The sequence below is a fragment of the Triturus cristatus genome, chromosome 8 (genome assembly GCF_964204655.1).
Source record: "Triturus cristatus chromosome 8, aTriCri1.1, whole genome shotgun sequence".
NCBI lineage: Eukaryota > Metazoa > Chordata > Amphibia > Caudata > Salamandridae > Triturus > Triturus cristatus.
Genome location: NC_140591.1, coordinates 437,368,919 through 437,396,235, shown reverse-complemented (window position 1 = coordinate 437,396,235; position 27,317 = coordinate 437,368,919).

Here is a 27,317-nt window from a genome sequence, read left to right as displayed (position 1 = left end):
GTTAAATAAAATGTTAAAATGTTAACTCCTCTAGGTGCAACCCGGTCCCCTAATATGCATCACCGGGCACAAGTCAAAGCCCACACACAGTGTGGACCATGCACTTACATATCTCCCTCCCACAATGTACTTGGAATGAGTACATGTACATGGTAAAAAATATAAATGTGATTGATCATGGGCAAGTGCCCTTAGTATCATAGAATGCATCTAATCAAGTTCTCCTAAGACATGAATATAATGTTACAAAATCGTTTTATAACAACTCCTAGTGCAGATACTGTTGATCCAATAATAAAGGGTCAGTGCCCTATTTCTGCACGTGACAAATTCACCAAATCATCACCGGAAACTACCCCTCAAATTAAGCTCTGATTTGAAAGAGGGAAAACATTCTGAGTGGGGTCAATTTAAATGTTAAGGGATTTCTAGATCTGGATTGTTTTACTTTACGGTGTAATGTGTATTTTATTTAAAGTGCTGCAGTAGTGGCATTAAAAGAAGATAATGCATTAAGATAGCCTTGGGTCTTGTAATAAAATCATGTCCGACCCTTTGCAGAATGTTGAAACATGAACAGATGGCCAGTATTTTTCTCTGGGAAAGGTGGCAACATAGCTGCCAAAGTTTCAGAATGCTTATGTGTAACATTTGTATAGTTTCCGTGTACTTATGAGTGACATTAAATGACCAAATATGTGTCACTCAGACTGACACATTCTCGTGTGCAGAATCAAGCAAGGAAGTCCAGGGAAACAGATAAATATCAGAAATTACCCCCATTTGAGCAATGAGAAACTGTTACGACAATCTTAAAACTGCTGCAAAAGCACCAGAAATGAAAGGGCACTAACCTGCTTTGCAGCAGGCATATTAACCCTCTGCCTAGTTTATCTTGAGTGAAAACTGCCACTAAACAAAATGCTGGTCTTGCTCCAACAGGAACATTATTCACCAGCGTTATCTTGACATTTTTATTGTTGCATGAAAGCTCCTGAACACACAAGGAACTCTGCACCACTACCAAGTGGTTTTAAACCCATGGTATTTATACAAAGCATCCTCCTCCCTCTCAGCTCAGTGCCGGGTGCCGTACAACAGAAGTTCCACAAGCCAACAAAAGGATCTCTGTGAGAAAAGCAGTAATCAATCAATCAATCAATTAAATAGTATTCATAAAGCACAACAATGTCACCCCAGGGGGTATCTGAGCGCTGAGTCTCTGTTGAAGATTCAGGTCTTGAGTCTCTTCCTGAAGTCTGCCAGCAAGGAGGCTGAACGGAGCTGGAGAGGAAGGTTGTTCTAGGTGTTGACAGTGATATAGGAGAAGGAGCGGCCACCACTGCAATGGATACAGGGAGCATGTGTGAGGGTGAGTGAGGAGGAGTGCAGGTGTCTAGTGGGTTGGTGGAAGTTCAGTTGATGTTTGAGGTAGGCAGGTCATATGACATGGAGGGCTTTGAAGGCGTGCGTGAGGATCTTGAACTGACTTTTTCTGGATGGGGAGCCAGTTGAGGTCTCTCAGGTGGGGGGTGATGTGGGTTAGTGGAATTAGTCTGGCTGCAGCTTTCTGCATGGTCTGGAGTCTTCTGAGGAACTAGGTGGAGATGCCAGCATAGAGGGTGTTGCCGTATTTGTGGTGGTTGGTGACAAGTTCCTGGGTGATGGTCTTTCTGGTATTTGTTGGAATCCATCTGTTTATTCTGTGGAGCATGCAAAGTGTGTGGAAGCAGGAGGATGTGACTGCACTAACCTGTCGTTTCATGGTCAGTTGGCTGTCGAGGAAGATGCCGAGTTTGTGTGCATGGTCAGTTGGATGTGAGTATGGGTCAGAGTTCTGCGTGTCCCAAGCTGGGACCCCATGTGGAGTTGTTTTTCCTGAAGATTAACACTTCAGTTTTTTCAGGTGTTGAGCTGGAGGCAGTTGTTTCTCATCCATTCGGGTACATTGGTCATGGCGTTGCAAAAGTTGGTTGTGGCATAGGGGGAGTCATCGGTGAGTAAGAGGATCAGTTGAGTGTCATCAGCGTAGGAGATTATGTTGAGTCCAGGGGATATGACGATATCTGCGAGGGGGGTCATGTAGATGTTGAACAGGGTGGGGCTGAGGGATGATCCTTGTGGCACACCACATATGATGTCTTAGGGAGCAGATGTGAAGGGAGGCAGTCTGATGCTGTGTTCGTCCTGTAAGGAAAGAGGTGATCCACTTGAGGGCGTCTTGCTCTATGCCTATGCTGTGAAGTCTGTTGATGAGGGTGTTGTGGGAGACTGTGTCGAACACCACAGAGAGGTCGAGGAGGATCAGGGCCACGGTTTCTCCATAGTCGAGGAGTGTTCTGAGATCATCAGTGGCAGCGATCAGTGGGGTCTCAGTGTTGTGGTTGTCACGGAATCCTGATTGAGAGTCCAGCAGGTGGTTTTGTTCCAGGAATTCGGTGAGCTGCTGTTTTTTTTTTATTATTCTTTTTATTCAAGGTTTGCATATGTATAATGAGCTACAAGATACATTTAATACAGTAGATGCAGGATGGGCTTCACATTGCTCCTACTTATGATCAAATATTCGTTCAGCTCATATGTGTCAATGTGCATTCACATCATAATCAGTCTAGCAGTGGGCCTTCTGCCGTAAGCAATAATCTTGTATATGGAGCAATGATATTCTCGTAGAGTAACAGAATGAAGAGAAGAGGTGCGTGCCAAGTTATCTAACCAGGAGGGGGGAGGAAAGTCAGAGGGGAAAATCATGGGGGAAGTCATTAAAAGTGCATCAGGTTAGGGGGTGTTGTTAGCCTATTTGGCCCGCGCAGTTGGTGTGTTTAGTGTCACTTTTGGGCGCTCGGGTCTGGGGGAGCGGGTCCTCCTCAACTGATGAGCCTGATCTCAAGTAGAGTTGCTGTGGGCCCCATACATCTTTAGGTCAGGATTGTGTGGGCACTAAGTCCCAGTATGCGGACAGCTGTTCCTGTCATAGTGCTCCGTCCCCGAGTCAAGCCTCAATTTGTGGTGTCCACGTCCTGCCCCATGTCATTGCAATGCATCACTTGGCAAGTAGAAGGAGCATCGCCACAAGTTTTCTACTATCTGTCGAGAGGTCTCTAAAATAGTTGAGTAATAATAATAATAATCTACATTTGTAAAGCGCAAACAATCACCCGTAAGGGTCTCTAGGCGCTGGGGGCCGTCGGGAAGATTAAGCAAGCTATTGCCCAGAGTCACATGGTGCTTGGCTAATCTGCCGCCGGCGCCGGGGATCGAACCGTGATCCCCAGATTCCGGAGTCAGTCGCCCGGGCCGCGGCGCCACACCTCTTCCGCATAACGCCGTCAGTGGGGATTTTGCAAGGGGGTTACCTGTCATCTCATCAATGGCGTCACAAATGTCTGCCCAGTACTGGTGGATCTTGGGGAATTCCCAGGCAAGGTGAAGAAAGGTCGCATTAGGTGAGCATCGCTGACACCGCGAATCCAATAGCAGACCTAACCTTTTGAGCCAGGCTAGCGTTCTGTAAAGGCTATGCAGAAATTTAAAGTGTAAGATGCGCAATCTGTTGTTCGGGGAGAGGGCGCGTGCTTGCGTACAGCAGAATGTCCATTGTTCCTGTGTGATGGAGGTACCAAGTGTGGCCTCCCACTCGAGGTGAGCCAGCAGAGTTTGCACCGGCGCCGTGCACTGCATGTCTGTGTATAGTCGCGTGATCAGCTTGCGTGGGGAGGGATTTTTTTAAAACCGCTACAAAGTAAAAAATGTAGGGGGTGCAGCTGGGAAGGAGGGGAAGGTGGTGTGCAGCGCAACACGCAACTGGTAGTATGTCATCTGTTCTAACATGGTGAGCCCGTCCTCCTCCCTGATTTGATGCGTTGCAATGAAGGAGCCCTCAGGAAACATTGTAGTGAGCTTCATGGATCTCAGCCAGGTACAAAAATCGGCCTCCGACAGGAGCAGCAACGCCGGGTGCCGGGCAGGGTGACCAGGGGAGCATACAGTAAGTCCTGCCATGCCCTCTTATGCAACCCATGCCTGGCATTCACCGTACATCCCACAGTGTCTACCGCATTTCAGGGTCTGGGACGTGTCTGATATAAAGCTACTGGGAGGGGGGTGGCGTGCACCATGAATTGCATAGGGTGAATCCAATAGTGTGCGAATTGTGCCTGAGCGCACCAATAGTACAGATCGAAGTATGGTGCCCTCAGTCCACCCTGCTCAAATGGGACGTGAGGACCTCCTACGCTATTCTGGGCTGTTTGCAAGCCCACACCAGAGTAATCATGCTCGTGCGTAGCACCTTCCTGAAGCTGTGAGTGAGGGGAAGTGCAACATTAGTGAAGAGGTAGAGGAGCTTGGGTAGAACAACCATTTAGGCGATGGCCAATCGCCCGGTCAGGGACAGAGGCAGTGCAACCCAGGTCGTTATGTGTTGCTCCACCCAGTCCATTATCCTGCCATAGTTGGAGCGTCAAAGTTCCTCCGGATCACAGCTGATCCAAATGCCCAAGTATTTCACAAGGTCATACTCCAAGTGAATCTGTGTAGTGGCCTCTGTCAGCGGAAAAATCGTTGATTTCGCCCTGTTGATTAGTTTCCCTGTGAGTCCACCGAACCGGAGAAACTCTTTGAACAGAGGGTCCGAATTGGTAGTAGGGTGTTTGACACAGAGTGTGACATCGCCCACATAAAGCGAGACCAATACTACCCGTTGAGTGAATGCCAGGACTCTGTGGGCATGGTGCCACCGTAGCCGGGCCGCAAGCGGCTCCATTGCTATGGTGAATAGCAGAGGTGACAGGGGGCATCCCTGATGGGTGCCTTGGGAGACCAGGAACGGGGGTGTTATCACGCTATTGACCCTTATTCGCACCATGGGGAGGGATTTGATGAGTGTGAGTATTCTAATGAACTTGGGACTAGGACCAATGCGTCTGAGTAGCGCAAATAAGTATGGCCATTCCAGTGAATCAAATGCCTTAGTGGCATCGAAAAAGGTTGAGGCTGCCGGCAGCTGTGGGTCCACCTCTTGCATCGAGGCAAAGAACATGCAGAGGTTGTGAGATGTGGCCCTGCCATGGACAAGGCCACATTGGTCCGGCCGTAGTATCAAGGGCAACAGAGGGAGGAGACACGTTGTGATTAATTTAGCGAGAATTTTATTGTCCACATTGATCATTGAGAGTGGCCAATATGAGTCACACTTGAGAGGGTTTCAGAATTGTAAAGATTAGAGCTTGCTGAAGAGATGGGAGGAACACCTTCCCCTCGACGTATTCCTCATACATATTCGTTAAATGTGGGGCGAGTAGGCTAGAATATTCTTAATAAAAGGCGGCTGATAAGCCATCTAAGCCAGGGACTTTGCCTCCAGGGAGTGCTCAATTAGTTCTGAGGATTTCCTCCTCTGTAAAGGGTTCATCGAGGTAATCTCTATGGTCCGCTTCAAACCACGCAAAAACCAAAGGAAATGATGGACGGAGTGTTGAACATTGCAAGCACTCACCCCCAGTCAACTGATCTGGGTTTAATCCATCACCATTCTTTAGCCCACTCTGCCACCCCAGTTCTGACATGGTCATATGCAAATCAGTCTGACCCTGTGCCTCATGGGAACAGTCCAGCCCGAACTGCCCAGCCATGTCTTCCCTGGACCAGAAACAAGCTTCCTAGGACCGGTTTCTGGCATTTCAGCCGTCTTCAGCCAGGCTTGCTTGAATCCAGTGGCAAAGTGAGCAAGGGACTCACGTCTGAGCATACCCTGCCAACTTATGGCGAACAAAGCAAAAACCAAAGGAAATGATGGACGGAGTGTTGAACATTGCAAGCACTCACCCCCAGTCAACTGATCTGGGTTTAATCCATCACCATTCTTTAGCCCACTCTGCCACCCCAGTTCTGACATGGTCATATGCAAATCAGTCTGACCCTGTGCCTCATGGGAACAGTCCAGCCCGAACTGCCAAGCCATGTCTTCCCTGGACCGGAAACAAGCTTCCTAGGACCGGTTTCTGGCATTTCAGCCGTCTTCAGCCAGGCTTGCTTGAATCCAGTGGCAAAGTGAGCAAGGGACTCACGTCTGAGCATACCCTGCCAACTTATGGCGAACAAAGCAAAAACCAAAGGAAATGATGGACGGAGTGTTGAACATTGCAAGCACTCACCCCCAGTCAACTGATCTGGGTTTAATCCATCACCATTCTTTAGCCCACTCTGCCACCCCAGTTCTGACATGGTCATATGCAAATCAGTCTGACCCTGTGCCTCATGGGAACAGTCCAGCCCGAACTGCCAAGCCATGTCTTCCCTGGACCGGAAACAAGCTTCCTAGGACCGGTTTCTGGCATTTCAGCCGTCTTCAGCCAGGCTTGCTTGAATCCAGTGGCAAAGTGAGCAAGGGACTCACGTCTGAGCATACCCTGCCAACTTATGGCGAACAAAGCAAAAACCAAAGGAAATGATGGACGGAGTGTTGAACATTGCAAGCACTCACCCCCAGTCAACTGATCTGGGTTTAATCCATCACCATTCTTTAGCCCACTCTGCCACCCCAGTTCTGACATGGTCATATGCAAATCAGTCTGACCCTGTGCCTCATGGGAACAGTCCAGGCCGAACTGCCAAGCCATGTCTTCCCTGGACCGGAAACAAGCTTCCTAGGACCGGTTTCTGGCATTTCAGCCATCTTCAGCCAGGCTTGCTTGAATCCAGTGGCAAAGTGAGCAAGGGACTCACGTCTGAGCATACCCTGCCAACTTATGGCGAACAAAGCAAAAACCAAAGGAAATGATGGACGGAGTGTTGAACATTGCAAGCACTCACCCCAGTCAACTGATCTGGGTTTAATCCATCACCATTCTTTAGCCCACTCTGCCACCCCAGTTCTGACATGGTCATATGCAAATCAGTCTGACCCTGTGCCTCATGGGAACAGTCCAGCCCGAACTGCCAAGCCATGTCTTCCCTGGACCGGAAACAAGCTTCCTAGGACCGGTTTCTGGCATTTCAGCCGTCTTCAGCCAGGCTTGCTTGAATCCAGTGGCAAAGGGAGCAAGGGACTCATGTCTGAGCATACCCTGCCAACTTATGGCGAACAAAGCAAAAACCAAAGGAAATGATGGACGGAGTGTTGAGCATTGCAAGCACTCACCCCCAGTCAACTGATCTGGGTTTAATCCATCACCATTCTTTAGCCCACTCTGCCACCCCAGTTCTGACATGGTCATATGCAAATCAGTCTGACCCTGTGCCTCATGGGAACAGTCCAGCCCGAACTGCCAAGCCATGTCTTCCCTGGACCGGAAACAAGCTTCCTAGGACCGGTTTCTGGCATTTCAGCCGTCTTCAGCCAGGCTTGCTTGAATCCAGTGGCAAAGTGAGCAAGGGACTCACGTCTGAGCATACCCTGCCAACTTATGGCGAACAAAGCAAAAACCAAAGGAAATGATGGACGGAGTGTTGAACATTGCAAGCACTCACCCCCAGTCAACTGATCTGGGTTGAATCCATCACCATTCTTTAGCCCACTCTGCCACCCCAGTTCTGACATGGTCATATGCAAATCAGTCTGACCCTGTGCCTCATGGGAACAGTCCAGCCCGAACTGCCAAGCCATGTCTTCCCTGGACCGGAAACAAGCTTCCTAGGACCGGTTTCTGGCATTTCAGCCGTCTTCAGCCAGGCTTGCTTGAATCCAGTGGCAAAGTGAGCAAGGGACTCACGTCTGAGCATACCACACCAGTTCCAACGTATCAAAATACTCCTCAAAGTCAGGAGGCGTCATGTCTTGTTGGGCTCGGTAGAGAGACATGTAGAACGAAGTAATTTCAGCTTGCACATCTGTTTGACCTACCACCATCTCATCATCAGCAGTGCGCAGCTCGGGTATGTAGTCGCTGGCCCAGGGCTTCCAGAGTAGCCCTGCAAGCATTTTCCCAGCCCGCTCACCCTCGCCACAGCGCCGGGCCCTGGATTCCCTGCTGAGGAAATGTGTTTCCCTGATCGCAGCCTCCTGAAATTTATCTAATTTGGCGCAAATTGTGCATAGTAAAGTGATATTTTTGCTACTGAAGAACTCCTGTTCTAAGGCCTGTATTTCCCTTTCCAGTTTTTTTAGGTCCCTGTAGAAAATAGGCCTCAGCTAGGCCTACCAGTGCAAGGGGTTCGCCCTTCTCTGCACAGAGTCCTCAGACTATTAGAAAGAAGTTGGCACAGAAACTGAAATAGAAAATACATAGTTTATTAAACCTCATGAGGTGGAACCACATTCACCCAGCACCCTGTGGTGCTGAATGAAGGTAGCGCACAGAGTAGAAGAACCATGGTCTTTTATACCCACAAAGGGGCTCAGGAAAAGGGCGGTGCAAGCATACATAAGAAGAGTTACATACATAGATGGTCATACAGAAATGCACCGTCAACAGTAAAGGAGGAGCTAGCAGTTGCTGACTCTGGTAGAAACAACCTGATAGTTACAGACTAAAAACAGATGCATGGGCAGTTAGATATTCCTGCGCATGTGCAGGGTAGCAGAGTCTAAGTATAGCCAGTCCTTTAAACAGAGCACAAGGGAAGACAAAATGGCTGCCAGAAATACAAAATGGATTCCACAAAATGTACAGGATAGCCTCTAAATACCAGATGGATTCTGCTAACGCTAATTTAATTGCAGCCAATTTACGACAGACGACCCTTTTAGCGTTAGCTGAAGACATCTCCCATAATCCAGTAGGAAAAATTAAAAATATGCATATTAATTTTTAATAAAAAATGTTTTTATAAATTTCCTAATTCATTGCTAAGTGGGCATTTCTCATTCTAAATATTGTTAAGCGGGTATGTATGAGGTATAAACAGAAGTACAAAGGGAACAGAGAATTGGGTCATACAGATAGCAGGAGAGAGTAATTACTATTATCAGAAACAGAATTATTAGCTTTCTAGTCCTAAGCAAATCCTAGAACCATCCAGTAAAAACATTTTCAAGGCTCCTATGCATTTCAGTTACCATCAATTTCAACTTCAAAAATATTTTCGCTAGACTTTTCCAGTGTTTCCTTTATGAGGGCTAGAGTATCTATCATTATACCCAATACCAAAATTAAAGCAGTCAGACATATTATTTACAAAAAATGATCCTGGATCCAGAGGACCAGGAGAACTACACAGGACCATGAGAATTAGGACGAAGAGCTGCAAAGGGTTGCTCCTCCTCAAAAATGGGATGATCAATGGGGTACTCTTTCCACAGAGTATATACTTTGTTCTGCTTTTACTAAACAGAATAGTACTTTAAAACAATGGCAGCAAAACAATCAGTCTCCTAACGCCTAGTCTATACAATCACACGGAAACCTTTTGTGAAATCAACTATGCCCAGAGTCCGTTCAAAAAAACCTCTCTGGCAGGCTTCTATTGTCCATCAAATCTTCTTTTGTTGTTTTCTTTCACATGGGCCTCTCGATTCAGGCCTCTTCATGAGAAAAGTACTGCTTAGTTGGAGTGCCCTCCTGGCAAACACCCACAGCTCACTCGAAAGTCTCAATGTCGCAAGGCACCAGTATCTCTCCTTCGCGGCAGGCACTACAGGTAGTGTGCTCTCCATTGATCAAGGGCACAGGTCATCTCGTGCAGACCCGGGACCATTCTCAGGCTCCAACACTCATCATTCAGTGTCAGAGGACGCTCAGGCTGCTCTTTCAATGGGCACCAGAATGTAGTGCCTTTTGTCAATCTTGGATCCGCCGGTGCACTGCACTTCCATTGGAGCAAAGGAAAAAGGGGCGTGTGTGTGTGTGGCCAAAAACTCAGGCCAAGGGGCTCAAGGGACTGCACACTGTCAGAGGTTGCCAGCACATGACAGGCGCTCTTTTGTACTGAAAATCTGGTTCTGTGGCAAAACCAGCTCCTCTTTCTTTCCTGATGTTGAACGCCTTCTGATGAAGCAAGTGCGATGCTTTAAACAGTTCATTGTATAACAAGGGGACTGCAAACAGGTGGCCTGCAATCTTCAAAGGAGTGGCCACACGCCATGGGACAATTTTGCTCTAGAATACACTGTCATTCTCAAAAAGCAATACAAATATAAAGGCAGTAGGCAAAACAGTGCCTCTAAGCTTTTCAATTGAGTTTCCGTGTGAGAGCCTTCATCATCTAAGGGTAGATAACTACACGAGAATTCTATCTAAATGGATGTCTTCACATATGGTGGCATTGTCTAATGGGGTATACACATATTTTCCTCAATGATATTTGCTAAGGATCGCATAGACCTCTTCCCTGCATTCTACTTTTTCACAATCCAAACTATGCAACATCAGTTCTAGTAAGGACTGTCAGTTTATTTACACAGACTAGCTAATAAAACTAGCAATGCCCTTGCAAAACTGTATGTAGCATGAGAATAACAAACAATAGTGGTGTTGTCACCTGAGAATTTTCAAACAAAAACTACCCACAGCTAGTTCCCCTTAAAGATCAAATAAGGAAGCAGCAATCTAGACTACTCACCCTCTCATAATTCCATCAGAGAGGACGGGTAGTAACATAGCAAAATATATTTATTCGTTTTATTAATGCTAATAATGTTTAAAACAGTATTACTGAATAGCCAATTAAATGTCTCATGGTTATTTCACAGACAGTTTAGACAGGCTCGAAAAAAATTAAGAAAAAGAGAGAGAACACATAAATTTGCCTACCCTTAATTTGTAGAGGAGCTAGCCTCCTCTCCCCAGTTTTGACAGTAAGAAACCTGGAACAGGTTTCATTCTGTCAACACTATTAGCCCCAATTTGTAGCAACTGGGCATAAACAAACTCTGAGGAGCTAAATAGCGCAGTAAACTTAGCTAAATCCCTCAGCAAATGTAGTATAGCAACATGAGGCCGCATGAATTCAAACTGAATCCCATTGCTTCCTGAATTCAACCATAAAAACATTTATACTATATATATATGGCAGAGCCATTGTCTTTTAAAGAGAGGTCAAATATACTATGTTCATTGAGTGCACACAAAAACTTGCTTTTACCAAAAAAAAGGTAAGCAAAAACCTCTTTCTTCCCCTGCCATTTCGTCTTTCAAATGTCGAAATGTCAAGCTCATGTGAAGCCGAGCCCTGCCAGGCTTCTAAATGTAGGAGTTCGGCCTTTAACCTATGCAGCTGTTCCAGCTTGTATGCAAGGTTGTCATGCGGTGCTCCCAAGTCAAAGTGACCCTAGAGACCGAAGGCAGAGCAGCAAAACCCATTCTGTGTGTCTACCAGCAATTTCAGAGGTAAGCTTAATAACTTCTGCCAGTTTTTGTACATAGGTATATTGAGAATCAGGGTGCTGAGTGCTTGAGCAATATAAATGTCAGCTATGAAGTTTTATGCGTGCATATGTGCATGTACTTGAGTCTAAGGCAGTTTAAAAGCTGCTCTGACTGGAGAAATCTCATTTAAATAGTGAATTTTTACTCAATTTCGACTTTGATTTTTAGGGCACTTAAAAATTAATATCCTACAATGTTTTTGCATAATAGTCATCCCCAGAATGTCCTCTACATATCCCAGAGATGTGGCATCAGAAATGTATTATGTATGCCCTTATAAAAATGAGTTTTGTACGCCTGGATAAAGCGACATTTTCACATGTAATTGACCCCCAATTGCTGTACAGCACGGCTTAAATGCAATTTGGATGCTAGGAGGTCACAGTATCATTATTAGGCATTATAAATATTAAAAAACGAATTTAATGCACCTATTTGAAATCACAAAATAATAAAAATATATGTATATATATTTTTTTTTTAAATAAATCTAATCATTTTGATGAGTCCACATATGAAAAGCAAGCTGCATCCCTTTGCCTATCATATTGAAACACATTAATTCTTAGCCCTAAGCACAGAAGCTTATCTTGAAACATCTTAAGTCTGCGCCACTTTTAAATGAAGGACAGTCATTATTATTTAACATCAAAAACCACTCTTATGCTTATTTTAAAAAAAGGCATTAAGAAAAGAAATCCCTACTGTCAATCTGCCCTCTGTTTATCAAAAATCATGAAACTATATTTCTAACTTTTAAAACAGCAGTCTGAAATGCCGCATTTTACAACGTGTTTGACTTTAGCTGTTCTCTGTGGCCGGAGTCCGCAGAGAATAGAAATAGTCTTGCTGACACAGCTGTTTGACACGTAAAGGCGTCGAATTCACACGCCTTTCAAGTCAACCTTGCAAGCCAACACAACTCTGTCGTTCTGTATAATGTGAATGCCTTTGAATACCCTATACAAAAGATAAATGCTGTGACATTTTGTATCTGAATTTAGTCTATTGTAAAACACACAATTTCGTTTTTCTCTTTACACAGGTCATCTTAATTTTAACTTTCTAAAGGTAAAACTCTTATCTGACATTCCATGTTAGCTTTGCGCCACAATTTCCACTGAGAAAATTAATTCTCAATTGGAAAATCGTTTTTATATAGGCATATAGCCCTTAAAATTTCAAGCAAGAGCATCATTTTACTTTTTGTCTAGGATCAATGCAACAGTTTAAAAAAAACAAAAAAAACAGTTTTCTATGGAAAGTCTAACTGGTCTTTGCACAAAATAGGGCCGAGGAAGGCTCCTTGAGTTTCGTTCCTCAGCTGCCCTGTCTCATCAAAGAAGCTAAAAATAGCCCCTCAGCGCAGAACCGGGCCACAGCGAGTGCTCCTGGCCCCCACCTTTCTCCAAGGCTGTCCTGCTGCAAGCATTACACATTTTCATGTCAGTGAAGCTTTCTAAGCAGTGATTTCATCTCCTGGTTCACTCTCCTACTTCTAGCCCCCCACCTTACAGGCTGCAAGGTCAAAATCTGCCTTGCACAGCCCTGATGCTGTCAAAGACAAAAAGCCTTCCTAATTTTATCTAAACTGCAATAATTTGCCCTATGGAAAAATTTATTTTAATTTACAATTTCTTTTCAAGGGTCATAAGTTTAGGTTCAATTCTCAGATTAGCAGGTTCAGCTTAAATTAGAACCTACAACCCTGTTGACCCAGCACATTGGCTCACTGAACCACCAAGAACACAAAGCTGCATAGGAACAATTTGCAAATTCGAAATACTCACAATTTTTTTCAAGCTAAACTTTTAACCGGTCCCTAATTACTCTTCATTAATACTTTTGTACATTAAGGGTGTCATCAAATCACAGGGGTTGCTCTTTCTCTAGCTACACCCCTCTCAATTTCCTTTTGCGACTTATTGATGGTGATGAGACCAAATTAAATTTACTCCTTAACAATTTCACTTCTCAGAATTCTTTCACATATTCACAGTCATTCAATCACACGCTTTTTCCAGTGCTAGCAACATCCAAAACACAATTTACCACACCATAACATGTAAACACACATTTAACCCACAGATCAACACTTAAGACAGAAACAAAAGACAGCCCACAGACTGTACTTAAAAAAAACCCATTTGTAAATACTAGTTGCAAGTCATATTCACCAGATTTGGCTGGCAGAACACCAAAAAAACGCTCTGCATCTCATCACTTATGAATGTTACTAAGTGCACAGACCAGGATCCTTTTATGTACATATTTAGTTCCTCGGGGTACTAGTCACCACTTACAAGTATTTTTATTCCATAATGCGCTGTACATTATAGAAGAAAGACCATACTTAATATACATATCCCTATTAGGCGTCCCCTCCGGGGGGGGGGGGCCAGTTGTGCTTCATCAAGTCTCATTTTGGTACCATTCCAAAAGCACCACATCCTTTGAAGTGTGCTAAAGACAGGCATGCCAAAAATAGTGCAGAATATGCAATATTATAATCAAAGTAGCACTTAAGGTACCTTTAGTACGATGTGCCGTTCAAATCAATTCAGTTAGAGAAAATTCTCCTCATTACCTGCCTATGTGAATTGCAAGTCACATATGTCAAAACAAACCAAGTTGGCCAACACAAAATATACCATACTCAAAGCCACAGTAAGCGTTAGTAAACTACCTTACCAATCACAGGCATCAAAACCAACAGCAAGCGCCGCAGACACTTACCAATCACTTGGTGTCCAGATTCATCCTGCCAAGTTCTAAAATCGACCAAATGGTCACTGCACGGTGAATCAACAGAAGAGATCTCAGTCGAGGACCGGTGCCACCTGGATGGTCAGGTCAGAAAGAAAGGAAAAGTCGCCGTGGATGCCAAGACTCTGGTCTTATCGGGCAGTGATCACGTCCAAAGCGAGATTCCAATCCTTCATCGCGACCAATCCTTTGGGCACCCGAGTCACCGATGAGCCCCAAGTTGAGGCGCCAATTGTAGAAAATAGGCCTCAGCTAGGCCTACCAGTGCAAGGGGTTTGCCCTTCTCTGCACAGAGTCCTCAGACTATTAGAAAGAAGTTGGCACAGAAACTGAAATAGAAAATACATAGTTTATTAAACCTCATGAGGTGGAACCACATTCACCCAGCACCCTGTGGTGCTGAATGAAGGTAGCGCACAGAGTAGAAGAACCATGGTCTTTTATACCCACACAGGGGCTCAGGAAAAGGGCGGTGCAAGCATACATGAGAAGAGTTACATACATAGATGGTCATACAGAAATGCACCGTCAACAGTAAAGGAGGAGCTAGCAGTTGCTGACTCTGGTAGAAACAACCTGATAGTTACAGACTAAAAACAGATGCATGGACAGTTAGATATTCCTGCGCATGTGCAGGGTAGCAGAGTCTAAGTATAGCCAGTCCTTTAAACAGAGCACAAGGGAAGACAAAATGGCTGCCAGAAATACAAAATGGATTCCACAAAATGTACAGGATAGCCTCTAAATACCAGATGGATTCTGCTAACGCTAATTTAATCGCAGCCAATTTACGACATCCCCTCGCAGCGATCGGAGGGCTCCCGCCTGTTTAGCAATGCATTCTGCCCATATGAAGGTTTTAAAAGCTTCCCATAAGGTAGAAGGGGAGTCAATCAATTGTTCTCTTGTTAAGCCTGAAATACTCTGATATGGCCTGTCTAATGGATTCACGGAATACCTGGTCTCTCAACGCTCCCAGCGGGAGTCTCCATGTAAAAGCTCTGGTAGGATAGTCGGGAAGATCAAGTGTCAGCATTACCGAGGAATGGACAGAGAGAGTCCGGGGCAGATGCTGCACCTCTGCGACCCACGACGCCGTGTCTCAGGAGACCAGCCAGTAGTCTATGCGAGATCAAGAAGGTCTGGTAGACGTCGTACAGGTACCACGCAGCTCTTCAGTATATCTCTGTCTCTAAATATCAAGCAGGTCGCCCTCAAAGATTATGGTTTGCAGTTGGGCAGCTGCTCGAGGATGAGTTCTGCGAGAGTCCCCAGATCTGTCCTTCAGGGCATCGGGAACCACGTTGTATTTCCCCCCCAGAGTTCAGCTCCAGTACCAAGGGAGTCCACCACCCCCCACACCTCCCCAAAGAAGCTAGGGTCATCATTGTTAGGTCCATATAATGACACGAGTCGGATCGGGTGTCCGCCGAGCAAACCGGCCAGCATGACATACCTGCCCATCTTGTCGCAAACTGCGCAATTTGAGTAGCATGCAATATTTTTTTAACCCCACCCACCCAACCTGTAAGCACCCGGGCATGTTCTCAGTGAGGTGAAATTCCTGCAGGAAGCAAAGATCTACTTTGTGGCGGTCAAGGAATGCGGCTACCATCCTATTCTTGTGCGCATCGTGTAACCCCTGCACATTCCAGGTGATACATTCAATTCTAGTCATGTTGTCCTGCCTGATAATGCGCCAGTGTGTGCATGGTGATGGCAGTCACGTCTGTGAAGTCGGTCAGGGGAAAGAACAGGGTCAGAAAGGGAGGGATGGCACTTCAAACAATAACAAACTGAAAACTTGCCCACAAGAACACATCCCCCAACCACACCAGCCCCCCAATCAGGCTGAGCAAGAACCCCAAACATCCCACCTCCCCAACTAGAGTGTGGCATTGTGCAGTATCTGGGAAACATCCCCGGGGGAAAAGCTAGGAACCCAACATGTCCGCCCGCAGGGGCCGGGCGACGGGACAGAATTACAAAGGAGCGTGCCCAGACTTATTGGTTGCCAAATGGAAACAGTATCAGTTAGAGGGGCATCAAGTTAAGGTAAAGGATACACATGAGGAGAGATACTGTCTATAGGGACCAGAGCAGCTCAAACCACTAGATCATTGCTGGCAGTCTCTTGTAGGTTTATCACAGCAGCTTGTGTCTAGTCATTGTCACTTTACGATTTTCTTCTTCAGCGTCGCTCCTGGGCCAGTCGATTTTTTTTAGCAGACGTAAGTCATTGACGAAGCGGGCCACATTCTTAGGATCCGTGAAGGAGGTGGTCTTTCCAGCATGAAATACTCTCAGTTTTGCTCGGTATAATAGTGAATATTTGACTTCCAGTTGTTGCAGGGTGCTTTTAATTGGCAAAAAGTATTTTCTGGCTGCTTGTACTGCCAGGGTGGTCAGGATAGAAAGAGATTGAGTTACCTTGGTCACAGCTTTTTGCATGTCTCTGGCAAGGCGTAATATGGTGTCTCTATTACGGTAGTTCAAGAGTCAAGCGATTATGAGCCTTGCCGGCGTGCCTGGTGGGGGGTGGGGGGCGGGGGCCAAGAGAGCAATGGGCGCGCTCCACAATACAGACAGGAGAGAGCGACTCCAAAAAGGGTTTGCAGCATTTGCTCTATGTAACCCTCCACTCACACCATTGCAGTGGATTCTGGCACCCCCACTATGCGCAGGCTGTTACAGAGTGATCTTGATTCCAAGTCATCATTTTTATTTCTAATTACCTCGAGTACCTTCTCCATGCTAAGGAGCTTTTCACGGGTAGCCATGCCTTCTAGTGTGGAGGTATGCTGTTCCACCTGCTCAAGGCGTTCACCATGGTTTGACACCTTCTCCTTTAGGTGGTCAAATCTATCCGATAGGGAGTCGATTTTACTGTCGATGGCGGTGAGAGATTGCTTCACGTCTCTAAACATGTCACGTATGTCCGGCTCGGGAGGGGCAGCGCCAGTTGACTGCACCTCCTGCTGGGTGGTCTGTTTTTCCCATAGCTCAGGAGTGCTGCACGCCACCACTGGCTCCCGCGCGAGTCCCAACAATGGCAGCCTACCCAAGCCCGCTTATCGGGCTCCACCAGTGGTGTCGTCTTCCGTGCTTGGGACCCTCCTTGCGATGGTATGCTGACGATTGACAGCGGTGTGTCTGATGCAGGGATCTGCCAGAGTGTTCCCACCTTGGGGCGTAATGCCCCCCCCTGCAACATCCCAGAAATGTGTCCTGCAGCCAATCCCCCAAACAGGGTGACACGGCAAGCAGCGTGGCAATGCCTATACCACTGAGCCAAAGGTGATCTGATAGTGGGTTGTGTGGGCGCAGCAACTCCAGCACCCCACGCCAGCCAACCAGGGCAGCCCTGCGATGTTCTATAACATTCCCTGGATCAGAAGGCCCAATCCCAGGACCAGTGCAGCCCTACTCAAGTGTCCTGGGGGCTAAAGGGTCTTGTGAAGCGGCAGGGGCAGCATCAGCAGGGGGCAGGCGTTCCTCCTATAAGGGTGATTGACCCAGGAGTTGAAACGCGTGGCCGCCGTGCCGCAGGGGGCCCACCTCCAATGCTACGACCTTTCAGGTCCGAGTTTGGGGACAAGAGCCACCAGCCGCCCCCGTAGGCCCATAAACGGCGGATCTCTGCAGTTCAGGGCAGAGCGCAGCCCGGGGACACCTCCTCAGCTGATTCGTTCATTGTGGGCCTCAGTGATGATGTTCCCAGCCCCGCTCCAGTTCTCGTTGTAGGCCTGAGCTAGGCCCGGCAGACCACGGTCTCATCTGCACCACGACAGACACAGAGCCACCCAGCCGGATCGACTCCCTATGCTGCCCGGACGCCCAGGCCTCCAAGTTCCTGGCTTCTAAGAGGGCAGACGCTGCGTCCCCATGGTGAGGACAGAACCAGCTCCGCCGCAACGTTCGTTACGGGCCTGAGCGAGGCCCAACAGTCACAGGCTCCACCTGTCCCTCAGCAAGAGCAGCGACGTCTGGCCGGTCCGTCTCACTCCTCAGGTCCCGGCTTGCGGGGGCAGCCGATGCCCCTGCGTCCGCTGGCCAGATCTCAGGATTCCATCCTTCCCCACAAAAGATGTCGCGCTGTCCAGATGGGCTCCGAGAGCACCCCAGCTCCGCACCTCCGTACTAGTATGCCTCGCCCCACCCTTTGATCAGGCCGCAGCTGCGCAGGCTGGCGCTCTGTCGGTATTTCCGCGCAACTGGGGCTGCTGGCAGCAAGAATGACACCACACCTGGTGCCGCTGTCTCCCGGAGTGAATCCTCCCTGAACTCAGGCTTTGTTAATGCCTGGGAGAGCAGATTAATGAAGGATTAATCATCCCGCTGCCAGAGCCACACTACAGAGCGGCCATCTTGGAGTCGGGCTCTCTAGCCGTGAGCTGCTGGTTGATGGCTTTCTCAAGAACTTTGGCCGGGTAGGGGAGCAGGGAGATCAGGCGATAATTTTTTAGATTGTTGGGGTGAGGCTTTCTTTAGGAGGGGTCTGACGTCTGGGTGTTTCCATCTGTCCGGGATGGTTGCTCTGGAGGTGATGAGGATACTGGTGAGTTGCATGGTGATGGGGTTCGTTTCGAGGTTGTAGAGGTCGTGGGGGCAGGGGTCGGTGGGTGCCCTGGAGTGGATGGAAGACATGATGGCTGAGGTGGTGAGGGTGGTGAGCAGTGACCAGGTAGTGATGGTTTGAATGGTGTCTGCTGGTTGGTTGAGGTCATCGGGGATCGGGGATGAAGCTGGTGGGTTGGATGTTGGAATTGTTGTAGATGTTGGTAATCTTGCTGTGGAAGTAGTCTGAGAGAGTATTTCAGATTTCTTTGGAGGGGTGGATGGTGTTCTCTATTGCTGTCGGGTTGGACAATCCTTGACTATTTTGAAGAGTTCCTTTGTCTGGTTGGCCGTGGGGTCAATGGTGTGGGAGTGTCAACCCCCCTGTCCAGCTCCTAGGGAGGTGCCCAGAGCTCCTTCAAGTGGCCACTTGATTCTGCTATGTTGAATCTTGGCCCCTGGGAGCATCTGACTGGCTAGGAATGCTGAGAAGTGTCCCTGTCCCGTCGAGTAGGTGGGTCACCAGCGAAGAGGTCCTTCCCCATTTTAGGGTTAATTAAGGGCTTCCCTGAGGGTGAGACCTTAGATTCGACCAGACAACAACTTCTAGATCCAACTGCCTGTCATCTGAAGACTCTCAAAAGACTCTTCTGTTGGTGGACACTGGAACTCTGTTCTTCAAGCCAGGACCAAAGACAAGACTGCTCCGGTAGAAAGATTCCTGCTGCCTCTGAGTCACCAAGGACTCAGCCTGCATCCCAGCCTGAGGAAATCTCCCTTGGAGTGAAGAAGTCACTTATCTGCATCATAGGTACCTCTACGTCGATGACAGGTTTGCTGATCCTGTTGTCCCACGGACTTCGCCCAGCTCTGCAACACAGGTGGTGATTTGTTGGTTTTCCAGATGCATGACCAGTCTTCTCTGCAACTTGGGTGACAGTAATCCCTCTCCAGCCGAAGGAAACTGCCTCCCTGTGCACTACATCTGTTTGTCATTACCAAGGCTTATTGGCTCTCCTCACAAAAGATCTTTAAGCTCCAAGAAACCCCAGGCTTCAGCACTGCACAAGGTTGACATCCTGCCTGCATCCTCTGCATTGAGGGCCTTCATCTCCTGTGTGCTGTTAAGGCTTCTCTGCAACTCCCTGCTGCCAGAAGGTCCTCGAGGGGGCTCCATTTATTCCTGCTGGCTCTCCTGTGTGCTGAGGGCTAGCCCTGACTTACCCTTGCGGGGTTAGTCCCACAGACCGTGTTGATCTGCAACACAGCATCTTCTCCCACGAACCATTGTTTGCATCAATGCTTGTTGGTGGTTCCACCATCCACTGACCTACCTTCACTCATCAACAGCCATTGGACAGCCTGTGGGTGGCTCCTGCATCATCGCCGGGGCTCTACAGCTGCTGCTTCAACCTCACTGTGCTACGGCAAGAACCTCCGAAAAGGGCTGGTATTGTGCTCCTTTGCCTCCTGGTCACCTCCAGGTGGTTTGGACTCTGTCCCCTCTGCTTTCAGGTTCTTCTCATCAGGAGTTCCACCGGCCTGATCCAAGAGACGCTGTAGCTGCAGTATGGGCGTTTCCAACTCCACTTCATCCCTATGCACCTAGGCTCCCTTATGTAGGTACCCTGGTTCCTGGGGTATCCATGGGTGGGGTGACTCTCCAACCTTCCTTGATCCAAGTGGTTCCTTCTGGGTCCTTTGGGAATGGTCCTAGAACAGTAAAATTCCAACCGCAACTTTCCCTGTGTTATCCTACAGATGTTTGACCCGGTGTACCCACTCGGCACCCAGGCGCATTGGGGTCCTGGTTACTAGCCTTGGGTGGTTCCGTGTTTACCCTGGGAGATTAGAGAGCATGACAGGCCTTGAAATTTCCTTTTTGGCAGTTTTACATAGCGCATACAAATAAAAAGATGTTAGAACTCTGTTTTTGTTTGTGATACACTATTAAACTTCCCAAAATTAAACGCAGATTGTCTACCGCCATACATGCCAATAGAACGATTCAGACAATGTGCCTCTGCTTCAGTCTAAGTCAATACATTCTCCTGACTATTTTTTCAAAGTCTCCCACCTGCCTGCTCTAAAATGTTGGCATGTATGTTAAAGCCCTGAATAATGCCTGTTTTGTTTGATAATTTTTTTTTTAAATCCATGCCCAAGGATGCTCTCATTTGGTAAGGTGCTACTCATGGCTTCATATTTACATAGCTGCCAAGCTTTCAGATTACTAATGTGTGACATTTCTATGGTTTCAATATAGTTATGAGTGACATTGAACTGCCATGTGTGTGACACATAGAGTGACACTTTCTCATGAGTAAACCAATCAATAAAATGCATTGAGCTAAATATTTTTTTAAAAAATGACATTTTGAGCAATGAGAAGCCTCAAAAATATCTTGAAAACAATGTAAAACTCCTGAAATGGAAGCTTTCTTACCTAGAGCCTCTTTTTAAGATGACAGTACTGTAAAACAATTGTGGCACCTTCAGTGCAACTAAGACACACCATGAGAATGTTTGCAGGGGGGCCTGGAGCCATATGATTAGCCTGACAAGGCATCAATCGTGGATCAACATTATTCAATAACCCCAAATAAGTTGTAGAGACCAGTGTGACTCAAAATATAGTGAAATTAAGAACAACTTGCCTCAGGTTTTCAGTAGCATAGAACTGGAAGGCAGGCCTAATAGATTAAAGTACATGCTGCACAGATGACTGAAACTCAGTGAAGAGAGAGTGCATGCCTCATCTAAGTAGAAAGTGCCACCAGAAGTGCCTAGGGAGTGTCTCTGCCGAAGGAGAACTTGTCCTGAATGTCTTCCAAGTTCTTCGTCTGGGCTGGGCAGAGGGGCTTCCAGCCTGCAGCAGCAGGTAGTGTTGGTTTATGTATGCAGAAGAGCTGTGGGCGGTCGAGTCCTGAACTGTCAAAAAGCTCACCTGTGCCTGCCAGCCAGACCAGAGACAAGATTAGCAGACAGCTCAAATAGTGGCCCACATTTGCAAACTAGGGCAGTTTTGAACTTGTAAAGACAGTCTGTTTAGGCGTTTATCAAGGTATGGGAGACTGCAAACAACCCAAGGCGTGCGGCAATATTGTGAAAATCAACAGTAAAACCCGGCAGACCAGATCCAACGGGCCCACAAACAGACAAAAAATCAGCCCACACTCCGACTTGTCACACCTACCCTTTTGGAACATTATTTACAGCAGGTCATGCAAGGACAAAAAAAAGCTGCCTTCCAGCACTTTGTACACTGTATAGGTGATTTCCAATCGCTCAGTGTGTTTGGGTTACTGCAGGCAAGGACCCGTTTGGTGTAATATCAGGGAAATCAGCAAGCAGCAAAACCGGGCGCACCAAACCCGTCATTCTTCCAGCCAAATAAATCAGCCCATACTATATGGGCTTAAAATTCGTCGCAGATAAAATTGATCTTATAAGTAGAGAATTTACTAGTACATAAAATGATAAAAGCCCTTTGGCGTCATATTCTGCAATGCACGGGGCGACAACCCTGGTAGAAATCCAGCTCACCAGTGATATAAGGATTGCTACTGAATCCAGGTTCTGACATATCTTTTTTTTATACATGTGCCGAACTCCTTTGGAGTTCATTGTAAATGATTTGTGTAGATTAGAAATTATGTCAGTCATTGATTTCAGATGGCTGATATTTTTGTTTATCTGGTAGAATGTATCTTGTTTTTATTTTCAGTGGATAAAAATGATATGGAATACTGGAGAGGGCACAGATGGATCAAGTAGAAGTGTTTGTACCTGGTCAGCTTTGGATTTTTCACCACAAAAGATTTCAAATGATGCTCCTTCAAAAAGTAACCTCATTCTTTCTGTGGGTGACCCACTGGGGGCAAAGGCAGTGTGGTATCCTGCTGCTCAGCCAGAGTGGTAGCTGTGATAATATTGGGATGTGTGATGTAATGTGGAATGTTGGTGTGCCTGAGGCAGTTGGTGTATGGGCTGAGCAGCAGGGAAGCTGCTCCTGGTGGGGTTCGTGTTATATCTACATTTGTTACATCAACTTGGAATAAACCATCTTAGAGACTACTATGGACTTTGTCATCATTCTGCTTACTACATTTGGTACCAGGAGTGGGGTATCTTCGGTTTGAAAATTAAAGCAGCTGAAGAAAAAATAACCCACAATCAAGATTCAAGATCAAGAGGATTTCATTTTTACATGATAAGTGGAGGATTTCAACCTAACTGGCACCAACGAGCCCCACCAGTGACCTGACATCGTCGCCCGCAACTCAATATTGAAGTGCCAGTTTTAACCTTATTTTACAAGCCCTCCTGCCTGTTATTGAACTGCTGCCAGTTGTTCCTGCGACATTGTTGGCTCACAACACAGTCTGAAAGTGACAGGTTCTGCTTTCTGTCATTTCTTGGGACACAAGTGAAGCAACTTAATTTTATTAATTTCTGCTGCCTTATATTGACTTACTATCTACCTCCTGCGACACAGAGCCTAGAGCGAGGTTTTGGATCAAGTTCTGGGCAGTGATCTTTAAACTGGGTCCGAGTGTTCAGAACTAGCGAGGTAGAAATGAAATCGGAGTAAGAGACATGAAACCGGAGAATGATGAAGAGATCCGGTTAGTGTTATACAAGTTTTGACATTACAGGCTGTTTACTTTTCCTACAAATCGGCGGAATTTAGTGGATATCTGCTGCCACCTACTGGATGGCACATTTAGAGTGTTTCTCCACTCACCGATCTTTTCTAAGGAAAAAGGGGATTGAAACTTCAATTTTTTTTTTTCCGTGTGTCTACTTACAAGCGCAAGTCAGTTTCATTCTACTTTGCAGTTATAACTTGCTTAAATCGGTGTATTTCGTCCATTTACTGTGGCAGGGACCCGTGACTGTATTCGCAGGGATATTTGTAAGTTGTTTTGTTTGTTTTACATATCTCCACATCTATTCAAATTTCATGGAGCACATTGTGCTGTGTGCCTTTATGCACACCTTTTCACCCAAAATTGTGAGGTGATGTTCATTCAGTTGGTTTTTTAATGTTAATGTGGTTTCCCGCATTTATTCATTTTCATGTAGCACATCGTGCTGTGTGCCTTGATGCACACCTTTTCACCCAAAATGTTGAAGGTGATGTCCATTTAATTGGAATTTTAATGTTGTATGTGGTCTTTCTCCACATCAATTTATTTTCATGTGGTCTTTCTCCACATCTACCCATTTTCATGTGCTGGTTGCCTTGTTGCACTGTTTAATTGATTGGTATGTTGATGTTTTATGTGGTCTTTCTCCACATCCATTTCATTGGCAAGTAGCACTTTGTGGCGTGTATGTTTACCGTACACTTTAATGTTTTAGGTGGTCTTTCTCCACGCGTATATTTTGTCATACACTTTAATGTGTTATGTGGTCTTTCTCCACATTTATTTCATTTGCATGTATCATTTTGTGCTGTGTGCCTCGCTGTACTCCTTCCACCCAAAATTTTGTGGTGTTTGTCATTGTGCAGGGTTATTGCGTTGTTTTACATTATTTTAACCTTCTGTGCAACTAGGATGTCAACGGCAACGTTTTATTTCTATGTACTGCAAGGGACTTGCTGTCTTTCGGGGTATTTCCTCCATACTCTTGTTTGAGTCTAAAGCAGCTATCCTTTTGTTTTCTATAGTTGATTTTCATTCTTTCAACCTATTTGCTTCTGTTTTCTTTCTTTCACTTTGTTGCTCTTACCCTTGTATATTTTTATGTTTGCCTGGCCAGTTTTCGTATCTTTGTACATGGGTTTTCTTTTTGTTATTTATGTGAGGGAGGATGTGGGTTTGTCTTTCTGTGTGAAAGGGTGTTAGTGTTTTAGTCTTTGTTTCTTTTTGGTGTTTCTTGGTTGCGTTTCCTATTTTTCCCACTTTTCTAATTCATGTTTTTCCTCTTTTCAATTCATGCTTTCTGATGTATTTTCTTCTATATCTTTTCATGGTTAATTTATGATGTTCGTTGGTTCTTCTTTCTTTTTCTTTGTAAAGAAAGGAGATATGTGGTATCCTGCTGCTCAGCCAGAGTAGTAGCTGTGAGAATGTTGGGATGTGTGATGTAATGTGGAATGTTGGTGTGCCTGAGGCAGTTGGTGTATGGGCTGAGCAGCAGGGAAGCTGCTCCTGGTGGGGTTCGTGTTATATCTACATTTGTTACATCAACTTGGAATAAACCATCTTAGAGACTACTATGGACTTTGTCATCATTCTGCTTACTACAGGCAGCAAGAGGGAACATGTTCTATGACTAGGATGCCCAGACCTCTGACTACTCACAGCCTTTGGAAGAGACAGCGGGGCTTAGGTTCCGGGGTGGTCTAGACTTCTTTTCCCAGGCACAGCTATCGACCTGCACTACAAGGCTGCCTTGCCCTTTGGCCTTTTCCTCTGGATATTACATTTAAAAGCATACCATGCTGGCACGCTTGTTCCCCTTACCTTTCTTGTCACCCTGCATTGCGACCGCCGTCCAGCAGAAGCAGGCAGTCAGAGGCTGCTGGTTCTTTGAGCAAATTTCTTTCCAGCAACACAGTGGAGCAGCTGCACGGATCGGTGTAAACTGTCCCAGTGAGCACATTTCCCCCTGGCCCTAATACTAAAACATTTGACCCAGGCATAATGGGAGTTCGGCTCACCTCGAAAGGTCTTTACGTGCCAAGACTTGAGGGGATCTATTTTTTCACTTCTCCCAGGGAAGGAAGGAAGTAGGGTGTAGGGACAAAGAGGGCCCCCTTTCTGTTCAATGAAATGCTGTGCGCTGCCCGAGGCATTCGCCTGTCGGATTGTGAACTAAGGTGCTCATAGATGCTTGCCCCTGTGTTAGGCATGCACCACAGTATACCGGCCTGATCAGCACAGCATGGACGCCTCTTTGCACCGGGGCTCCACTCAGCATCGGGCACCGAGAACTCTGAGCAGGTGCAGTACAGCACTCCCTTCTAGTCCACTGATGCCCCCGTCTTTGCGCCGATGCTTCCGAGTGCACGTATCCACGCTGCCCCCTCAAGCCATCGGCAACAAGCATTTACAATGCAGTAGGTCTCGCAATGACATTATTTTGAGCTATTGGCATTGATAATGTCATTTTTTTTTCCTTCGTGAAGCATTAATCACATGGTGTAATGTAAAATGGCAATAGCTCACTTTGTTGTAATTGCAAAATCTGTTGCATTGCATTTGTACTAGTGTGAGTTTTGAATTGTAAATGGTACTGGGAAGAGGAAGAGGGAAGAAGAAAGGAAGCAAGAAAAGAAGGAAGGGAGAGAGAGAGAGATGAAGAAAGAAGGTGATGGTTGACTAGAAGAAGTGGATACAAACTCGAGGCAATTGGATAGCAAGGTATAAGGACAAGGAGAGAACAAAGGAAATGATAAAAAGACATGAGGGTGTAAACAAACTAATTTTACATTTCTGCATAATGTTAAGGAAATTCAAATTATATTCATCATTGCTGTGATCGCAGACTGACGGTTCATCTGCAAACATGTTTTTCCTTTGTTATATTTCCTTTATATTACATGAGCAGGCAACTTTTGTGCATTTTTTTTGTACCCTTTTCATGTCTGAAAATAACTATTACCCAAATGCACTAACATTTTGCGTTGTGGTTGCATCACTTTTTTGGCGCAACCAGAACGCGAAATGCTAGTCCATATATCAGCAAAGCCACACAACGGCCAATTTGCGTGTCTGTGTAAAGAAGAAATGTAATGCAACACAGTGGCTTGCAATGTGTTAGGTTATGCCCCATCTATTTGATCAGAAGGAGAACAACACCGGGCCGGTGTTGGCAGGGGTGCGGAAATCACGGTGGACACTTCAAATTCTTTAGCTCGGCACGTGGTAGTAGCTGCCCAAATACTTCTCACGATGCAGTGGATTACCACAAGCTACCAATGCTTCTTTATTGAAAACAGCAACCAGGGAAAGGCACCTGTGGCCTGAGTCCCGGTTCATGTTATCGTGTAAGCGTTTTATCTTTGACACCTTTTCGTTCGCAGCGCATTTTTATTGAAAATGTCCTTTTTTTTTTTAACCATTTTAGCATTTCGACCATGTGGCCTTTACATTATTAGGTCTCGCCTGAACCAGCGTGCATGCGCTGCCCTGCGAGGCATTTAGTAAGGGCTTTTAAATCATGAACACATGCTCCTGCGTGTGTTTTTTTTTTATCACCCGCAATTGGCATTTGCGTGCGTTTTTCTAAGAAAGACAGCACGCAATTGGTCCAAGGCGGGTGCATGTCCCGCCTTCTCTGTCCCCTGGCCTAGGGAGCTCAGGAACGAGCAGCAGCACCATTTGTTCCAATTATCTAATTGGAAACAGATGGCGGTCAGCTCTGGTCGCGCTGGTTATTTAGTTTTTTTGGGTTACTTGAAGGTATGGCAGGCATTCAACCTCTTCTCTACGGTGCCGTCTTTTGCTGCGCACATTTTCTGCACAAATTGATTTATCACTTTCTTACTACCAAAGCCTTTCTTCTCGGTATGTGGCAGGAGGCCCCCCACAAAATACCACCCAGTGCCACATATTTATATGGCTGCATAATTACACTGCACTCAATGCAACATACACTCCACACAATACCACTCAGTGCCACATAATTGTATGCTACATAATTACACTGCACTCAATACAACATACACTCCAA